The sequence below is a fragment of the Marmota marmota genome, unplaced genomic scaffold (assembly GCF_001458135.2).
Source record: "Marmota marmota marmota unplaced genomic scaffold, marMar, whole genome shotgun sequence".
Taxonomy (NCBI): domain Eukaryota; kingdom Metazoa; phylum Chordata; class Mammalia; order Rodentia; family Sciuridae; genus Marmota; species Marmota marmota.
Window position 1 is genome coordinate 2,965,504 of NW_025999925.1, and position 9,351 is coordinate 2,974,854.

The window sequence follows — 9,351 nt, forward strand, 5'->3', positions numbered from 1 at the left end:
CCAAGGGAGGGCCCGGTTGCACCCGAGGGGCGGCGCCCGTGCGCCCTGGGGGCCCCCACGCCTAGGCGCCGCAGGAGGAAGGGGCTGGCGGTCCACTCCTGAGAGGAGTTGTGCCAAGCCCGGGGGAGGCTGGGCTGTCCTCAGCCAAAAGCCACCACACCCGTGACATGATGCGACCCAGGTCTATTACAATAGGAAGTATTATTTAAAAAACAGTAAACGCCCTCTTATTTCATGAGGCTGGTGTTCCTCTGGCCCGGAGCTTTTTGCAAGCTGTGATTCCCTTTGCGTTCTTGCATGCAAGTGGCCAAAAGTCGGCAACCTTGCGACTTCAAAAACGTATGAAAACCATACCCTTTTTAACAATGAACAATATGGAGGATTGTTTTTATCCTTCAACCCGCTTTTCCACTCACTTAGAACTGATTGCAACCCCAAGCTTACAAGTCTGTCAGCCAGACCTCTATAAAACAGATGATTGTTGCAGCCTTAAAGGTAAAATTGCCGATTTGACTTTTCTGTAATCACTTTGATCTCTGTTCTTCCCTAAAAGACCTGATAGGGAAGCAAGGCACCAAGTCAGAAAGGAGCACCCTTTCCCACCTGTCACCATCACCTCTTAGTCTTGACCACCTTCCAGAGCCCACTTTGCTGATATGGAGCTTGAGGAAGGACAAGTTAGCAAGAAAAGACCATCCCCTCTCTGAAGACCATATCCCTGTTCCAGCCATTCCTTCTGGGTAAAGGAACCTGGACTCTGGCATTGCGCTCTTGACCAGGGTGCTCATCCCAGCCAATTCTGTCCCACAGGTCTGTGAACCCAAAAGAAGTTCCTGCCCATTGCCAGGGCTTCAAGGTACTAAAGATAAAAATAAAAGCAATAATATTTTTTTCAAACATAAAAAAGTTTTTAACATTAAAATGTCTACTGGAGATTAAATGTCTGCTTGAATTTGGTCTGCACTTTCGAAGTACCTTTAAAAGTGTGGACAAAAATGATTACCAAAAAAAAAAAAAAAATGATTACCAAATTGGTGAGCAAGAATGTTAATGTGTTAGAGGCCTTTGTTATTCTTTTTCATATCACTAGTTTTGAATTTTTTCCCTTTTTTCCTTAATTCTGTAATATATAGAGATGGCGTGGAAAAAGAAATGAGGGAAAATGAGCCAATATTTTAAGAAATCCCTTTCCCAAATAAAAAGAAACCAGAAAAGCTTGTAATTGTGAAACTCTTCCTCATGATTATATATATGTGAGGACATATAATGGTACCAGTTGCAGTTTTCTTACTTTCTCTTGAGCACTCAGCTTGATCAATATTTAAATAAGTACTTGGCTTTCAACTTCTAGGTTCAAACATTAAGCAAATTGTGCTCCAACAACCTTAAAAGAAGCCGCTGAAGCTCTCCATTGTGTAAATAACCCTTTGCATCTGATTGATTTCGCTGCTGTAGATATAGGTCACACCGGACATGGATAGCACATTGCTTGGCTGGGACAATGTATGGTAGAATTCAGACAAAGACCATGTCGTCTCAGACGAGGAATATTCAGCCAGCAAGAAACCAGGTGGGCGATTCTGCTGGGAAAATTCCAGCTCAGCTTCCCAGTATTACACCAGTGTCCTGCTAAGCTCCCTCTTGTCTGTCAATCCAATCTCCATTCCCTCTTAGACTTCATTCTAGACACACCTCCACCACACATCCTTTCTTCATTGTTCTGGTTTCTGCCAACTCTGAACTTGCACAAAGCATCATGGTCTTATTACATAGTAATAGCACCTGACTACACTTACTATCATATGTTGGGCTATTACAGGTTCTTATCCTCTTTTCAACTTGTCATTTCAAGGACAAAGACTGTTTCTTACCTTGAAATCTCTACAGCCCAAACACAGGGCACTTCTGGAGTATTTAATGTTAGTTTGTTAATTGAATGATCTCATCAGTTCTGCAGGAAGGAAAATGTATGTCAAAATTTTCTAATTTTTCTTTAACTTTTATTATCTGTTTAATTCTTTTCTACCCTTTAGTTTATTTTCTTTGCCAACAATTCTTCAAAAGTAAAAAATCTGGCCATAAGCATTAAGAAATTACCAGTGTTCCTTAAATGAAAGCAAGATATTAGAAAATAGGAGATTTAGTGGGGGATAGGGTAAACCTTTAATTAAAAATAGGATGACCTAGGGAAGATCCAACCTTTCTAAATCTTTATTTCTTTATCTATAAAGTGGGTACAAGAATGGTATCTGCTATCATTGTGAAGATTAAATGACTAACAGTGACTGCAGGATAAATATAGGGATTCAGGAAATGGTAGCAATTAATAATTCAGAACATGGAGTATTCGAAGAACATTTCAGATCTCTGAGATAATTAATAGAATACATCCCACTCCAAGGTAAGAGACCAGTTCTTGATTGTACATGTGGTTGTGCAGCCTAAGGTCAGAGAACACAGAGGAAACAGGCCCATGTGATCAAAACCAGGGGACAGTTCTCATGAAGAAAGGCTCACAATTCTCATTCTGCCTACACATTAGCACCATCTGGGAGCTTTAAAAAAAAAATGAAGCCAGGTGCAGTGGTGCACCTAATATCCTGTAATCCCAGTGGCTCTGGAGACTGAGACAGGAGGAGGTATGATTTCTAAACCAGCCTCTGCAAAAGCATCTGATGCTAAGCAACTCAGCGAGACTCTATCTCTAAGTAAAATACAAATACGGCTGGGGATGTGGCTCAGTGGTTGAGTGCCCCTGAGTTCAATCTCTGGTATCAAAATTTTTAAAAAAAATTAAAAATTAAATTTAAAAAATCTCAATTCCCAGAACCCCACACTATACCAATTATTTTAGAAACTCTAGGGAACGGGTCCTAGACTTTGGTGTGTTCTTAAAGCGCCCCGTGTCCACTGTTCAGCCAAATCTGGGAAAATCTGGAATAAAGGAACTGAATTTGTTGCCAATGGAGATGAGTGAGGTCCAGCTTTCAATTATATGTGGGTAAGGAGATTAGCCCTTTCATTTTTACTAATGTTGAACAATCTGGTTGAAATTACAGGTGAGTGGTGCTTCAGAATAATGTGTGCATGAGGCATCTGGGGGTTTGTTAAAAATGCAGATTCAGATTCAGTATCAGATGGAGACTAAAATATTATGTTTCTGACAAGCTTCAGGTGGTGCCTGTGACTCAAACCAAACTCTAAGCATCAAAATAATAGATTCATAATGGTTATTAGGAGGGGGGGAAAAGCAGAGAAATATTCACATTTCCTAAAAGAGAAGTCCTAATATCCCTGAATATTTTTAACCAACTTATTGAGTACCAACCATACATAAAATACTTATTTTTCAATAGTTGAATTAAAGAATAGATGATTTTAGCCAGTTAGAAGTACAGAATCTTCCCTAAAAGGTCAGCTTATTTATTAAGCAAAGTAGGGGCAGTACCCAAGGCCCATAATACTTTAGGGACCCATGAAAATGTTTTAATTTCTTTTAAAATCAGAAGAGACAAATGAATTTTTAGGTCAAGAAAGTTATTTTAACATAATACTAGTACATTTGTCTTTATGTGCAGTCGTAAAATATAATTTTCATTTTTTTAACTTATTTTGATTTTCCTAGAGAAAGGAGCTTATGAATGCAAAATTCCCAGAACTCACTTTAGTCATAATGTGGGCATATTCTTAGAGTCCAAACCAATCCCAGGAAATTTTAGGAAAGCAAGTGAAATCTGTTGTTGCTTGATATTTGCACATTGATATTTACATGAATGGCTAGAGTATTTGGGAGAAATAATTAATATACCTCATGAGAGAGGCAGGCCATATAAATACATAGAGTTCAACACTTCCCACAGGTGTGATTTGAAGAATGCTAGGAATGTTCCATTGGCACACATACACACACACACAAAAAAAAAAAAAAAAAAAAACCTATGCTCCTTCAAATGATAGCTAAGGGTCTAAAATTCTACCATTAAAGATTTATTTAAAAGTAAAAAATAATAATTATTCTACCTCCAGAGTCAGTCTTCAGAGAGTCAGTCACATGATCAAGAGCTCTTTCTTTGTAACACTGACCTTCTTTTAGGCCCAATTATTTTATCCTCCAGCTCCAGAACCACATACTGGAAACATCTAGGAAGAATCTCCCTAAAAAAAGAAAATACAATAATGAATTTTTTTTAATAGGAATGAATATTTTCTTTCCGAGTTTTGATACCAGGGTTTGAATCCAGGGACACTTAATCACTAAGCCATCTCCCTGGCGCATTTAATTTTTTATTTTGAGACAGGGTCTCACTAAGTTGCTTAGGCCTTACTAAATTGCTGAGGCTGACCTTGAACTTGCAATCCTCCTGCCTTAACCCGCCAAACCACTGGGATTACAGGTGGATGCCACCATGTCCAGCAGGAATGAAATCTTATGTCCAATTCTGATCAGATCCTAAAAAAGGCAATATGGCCATTCATGGATAAAGAATATTGCCTTCATTACTGTTATTCAATGCAATAACCCTAACAAAAATTACTGATTGTTTCACTATCTACCACATAGTGTTGCTATTTGAGTTTAAATTCCTAAAACTAAATAAAATTTAAGATTTTGTTCTTCATTGTACTAGCCCCATAGTGAGTGCTCAACAGGTTTGTATTGGACAGTGAGGATATAGAGGTTTTGTGTGGAGAAGAAAGAGGGGCTCACCCTTCCTCAATATCCTGAAGTACAAAAGTAATTGTGGAAATATTTGGACTATAGATCAGGCATATTTTTTTTCCCTCTTGTCAATTGATCTATAACCACACAATCAGTTGTTCCACTCTTTTCTAAACTTCCCAAAGCAACTTTTCATTGATACTCTTCACTCTTCAAGAGAGCCAGTCCTCTCCGACTTGTGAAAAGTCAGTAAATACTATGCCAAATCCACCTAAGGAGCTGCAGAAGTTTTCCCCTAGATTGTTTCTAGAACAGTCTTCACTGAAAGTTATTCTTTATATCTTTTATTTTTTCCTTTGCCAAAACGGTTTTAGGTGACTTCCAGTTGTAGCCAACTTCATAAATTTTAAACCAACTCAAGGCCCTCTTTTCATTTCCAGGGCATAACTATACAAGGCAGTGCAACTGGATATTCCCCAGATGCATGGAGTGTCTCTAAATCTTCCACTGGTCAGCAGTTTTGTTCCCAAGAGCACATCAGGTTGCTCAGGTGTGGAGCATAGGACAGAACAACACAACATCTAACATTTCTCCAGTCCTCTAACATCTGCTGGACGCTAGTTAAATCCCACCCTCAAGCAGGTTTTCATAGTTACATAAGAAAAAGATCTTAAAAAAAATAGTTGATAATTGAGATACTAATACCATTTTAATTAGAGTGGCATGGCTAGTCAGTCACTGATTATACATGTGGGAAATAATGTGTATGCAACTGTCACATGAGCTGTGATTATATTTAAGACTTCTGGTGGCATGACAGATGGTGAGAATGAAGCTCTAGGGTTCTGACCATGATGTCATCTGGAAGCTGCAAACTGCACTTATAGCTCTGGGCAGCTATTACTCATTACAGAACATCAAGATCCTGATTTTCATTGACAAAGGGCAGGCAGGGGAAGGAAAAAGGCAGAAAAATCTATAAATAAAATGAGTGTGAATCAGTTTTTTCTCCCCCCCCTAAAAAAATTATATAAAAATATTTTAACTAAGTTTTTAAAAGTTAATTCAGATACATTTACTGGCTCATATCATCCAAGAACTAAATTTGGAATCTTGCCACAAAAGGATCCGACAATTTTGGAATAGCCTAAGTTAAATATCCTGTGATCCCTGAATCCAACTCCAAGATCTAGATTGTCAATTTCCTTACTGCAATGTAAGGAAACCTGTTTTCGATTCTAAAAAAACCAGCCCCGCTCCCTTGAAAAACCTATCTTCAGCACTTTATAGAGGAGATAGGGCAGGGAAGTTTACAGAGACCCTCATACTTCAGTACTTCAACTCAGCTAAAAAAGTTTTAAGAATGTACAGAAGAAAAACATTCCATAATGTACAGAAGAAAACAGAAAGGCTTAGAAGACATAGAGAGTTTTTAAGTAATATGTCTTTAACCTTTCTTGTTTTTTAAAAATTAAGTGTCCTACCCAGAATCCTGCCATAAAATGTAGATGATTCTCTTTAATCAAAGAAAATGTCTTTACATTTTTATACTCTGATATCATTCAAAATGCAAATAATTAGTTCTTTTTCATTTTTGAAAAATAATCTCAATCATGTGGAACAAATGAACACGGGAAGCATCCAGGACAGACGTGAAGAGCAAACTCAGGGAGTTTCTACAACTTCACCATCTCCCTCTGGACAAGGACTCAGCAGACTTTTTCTGTAAAGACCCGCATTGTAAATACAGTTGACCTTCCTATCTACCAGTTCCTCATCCACAGATTTGACCAATTGTGAATCAAAAGTTTATAGGAACTCAATTCATAATAGCTGATCTATGGAACCAACCCAGGTACTCTTCAATAGATGAATAGATTAAGAAAATGTGGTAGGTATTCACAATAGAATATTGCACAGCCATTAAAAAGTCTGATTTTAGGAGCTGGGGTTGTGGCTCAGCCGTAGAGTGCTCGCCTAGCAAGTGTAGGGCCCCGGGTTCGATCCTCAGCACCACATAAAAATAAATAAATAAAGTTATTGTGTCCAACCACAACTAAAAAATATTTTTTTAAAAAGTCTGATTTTATGACTTGCTGGTAAATGGAAGGATCTCGAGACCATCATGCCAAGAGAAATAAGCCAATCTCAAAAAACCAAAGGTCAAATGTTCTCTCTGACATGTACAGGCTAACACACAACAAGAAGTAGGGGTGGGGGCATAGAAGTTCAGTGGATTAGACAAAGGGAAATGAAGGGAACAGAGTGGGGATGGGAATAGGAAAGACAGTAGAATGAATAGGACGTAACTTTCCTATGTTCATATATGAATATTTCACCAGTGAAATACCACATCATGTACAACCAAAAGACTGGGATCCTAATTAGATTAAGTTATACTCCATGTATAACATGTCAAAATGCATTCTACTGTCATGTATTGTTGAGAGCCACAGTTTAGTCGGAATGACGCCTGGCCTTTTGCTAGAGGGAATGGTTGAAAGGTGACCCTGCTCCGGGAATAGGGCAGCTCCAGGATTAGGGGGGATCCTGCTGGTTGAGTTTTTGCAGGACCTGGGAGAATTGGGCATGGAGCCCTGTGGAGGGAGTGTATTCCCGGGAAGTGTGTGTAGAGTGCCGGTGAGAGTTCGGGAATAAAGAGTTGCTGTTTGAACCAACAAGGCTTTGTGGCGGCTCAGTTATTTTGTGCCCAGCCAGACTGCGGCAATGTGTATGTACAAAGAACAGATAAAAAATATTCAGAACAAACACCTGCACCTTACTGAACATATATGGATGTTTGACTTGTCATTATTCCCTAATAATACAGTACGACAACTATTTACATAGTGTATACATTGCATTATTATAAGTATTCTAGAGATGATTTAAAGCATTTGGAAGGATATATATAGGTTACCTGCAAATGCTATGCTATTATTTTTAGGATTTTTTTAACTGACACATAATAATTATATGCATTTATGGGTTAGAATGTGATAATTTAATATATGTATGCAATACATAATGATCAAACTGGGGTAATTAACATTTTTGTCTCCATAAACATTTGTCGTTTCTTTGTGTTGGGAGCCTTCAAACTCCTTTCTTCTAGTTCTTCATAAAATATATAATAAACTATTTTAAACTATAGTCATCCTCCTCTGATGTAGAATAGTAGAACTTATTCCTTAAAGTATGAATGGATACAAGGGAGGTGGTATATGTACACAACGCAATGTTATTTAGCCATTTAAAAGAATAAAATCCTATCATTTCTGGCAACACAGATGAGCCTGGAAGACATTATGTTAAGTGAAATAAACTAGGCACAGAAAGACACATGTTCTCACTTCTATATGGAAACTAAAAAGCTGATTTCATATAAGTTGAGTAGAATGGTAGTTACTAGAGCATCCACAGATTTTGTTATTTTGCAGGGGGCTGGGGGTTTGTCCGTGAACCAATCTTCCTCAGACACCCAGGAACAGCTTTAGACTTTGTGGGCTATATGGTCTCTGGCATAAACACTCAACTCAGTCATTATAGTACTATACTATATTATTGATATAGTATATAGTATATATACGTGTGTATGTATATATACTATTGATAAAATATATCAATAGATGATATGTGCACAAACTTGTCTATGTTCTAAAAAAAAACTTTTTTTGTTTACAAAAGCAAGCAGTGAGCCAGATTTGACCCCTAAACCACACTCTGCTAGGCCCTGCTGTAGGCCATTGGAATAACTTGGGAAGCTATAACAACCACTGGTGTCTGATCCCCTCAAAAATGGACTAAGGGTCTTTAAAAAATCCACGATATAAGGATAGTCCAAAAGTAAGCTATGCAATTTAGCTATATAAATTAAAACATAAGCTATAGAAAAAGAAAACATAATGCAGGGAAGAAAAGAGAATACTGCAGAAATTCTCATTAATAAACCCCAAAGGTATAAAAGAAAGTATGTATCTATAGCACAAGAAGAAGGCACTATCAAAAGTGAACAACCAGGGAAGGGGGAAGATGGCGGCGAGGGGAGTGCATTACCCCCGTGTGCTGCTTCACTGTGTGGGAGTATGACAAGTCAGGACGGCTAAAGGATATCTTGTTAGGAATTTCCAGCAATAGTGGGGTGCTCCGGAACCTGGAGGAAGGATTTCCATCGCACGAGGATCGGCTACGGGGACTCAAACGCGAGAGGTTTGTCGCACGGAGGGTAACTGCTTATTCAGCAAATCGCCCCGCGGCGAAAGTCTGCAGTGTGCGCTGGGATAGAGACGCAGGGTTACAGCGCTGCAGTTTCTGCCAGCCGCGCAAGCACCGTACTCAGGGCTGAATTCTGGGTTCCAGACGGGGGAAGGAAGCGGTCCTTCTCGGTTGTACACACCGGTCAGTCCACAGAGGAGGCCAGCAGCCACCATCTTGGTAAACTGACGTCACGTCCCCTGTTTTCGACTGACCGCAACTCATTCAGCCATAGAGCAGGTAATTCCAGGCTACAATTCGCCTGTGGCTTGCAAACAGATTGCTAGGGTTCTGCGCCTGGGTGCTTCTAAGAACCTGAGCCTATCGGAGCGAACGCCGAGCGCGGGGCGCCCGAGTTCCGGCTCCCGGAACCGCCCCGCGGAGGCTGCTTCATGAACCCTGCTCCTATCAGAGCATACAACAAGCACTAAGCAGCC